This window comes from Octopus bimaculoides, chromosome 7 (genome assembly GCF_001194135.2).
Source record: "Octopus bimaculoides isolate UCB-OBI-ISO-001 chromosome 7, ASM119413v2, whole genome shotgun sequence".
Taxonomy (NCBI): Eukaryota; Metazoa; Mollusca; class Cephalopoda; order Octopoda; family Octopodidae; genus Octopus; species Octopus bimaculoides.
This window is the reverse complement of record NC_068987.1, coordinates 100769618-100769914: the sequence shown is the minus strand read 5'-3', so window position 1 is coordinate 100769914 and position 297 is coordinate 100769618.

The following is a 297-nucleotide window of genomic DNA, read 5'->3' as shown; positions in this document are numbered from 1 at the left end:
TATATATATATATATATATATATATATGTGTGTGTGGTTGGGTGTACACGTATACATTATCCCATTATGAATTATATTCATATTATCGATATAAATATTTATGCTCATGAAATGTATTTCTCATGTTCTATTGAAATAAATGTAACTCTAGAATTAAAAGTAATACCATATATTTCAGTCCTTCCTTTCATATCTATATCTATCTCTCTCTATATATGTATCTATTCATCCATTGATCGATCTATTTATCTGCCTCTCTCGCTATATGCGTGTGTGTGTGTGTGTGTGTGTGTGTGT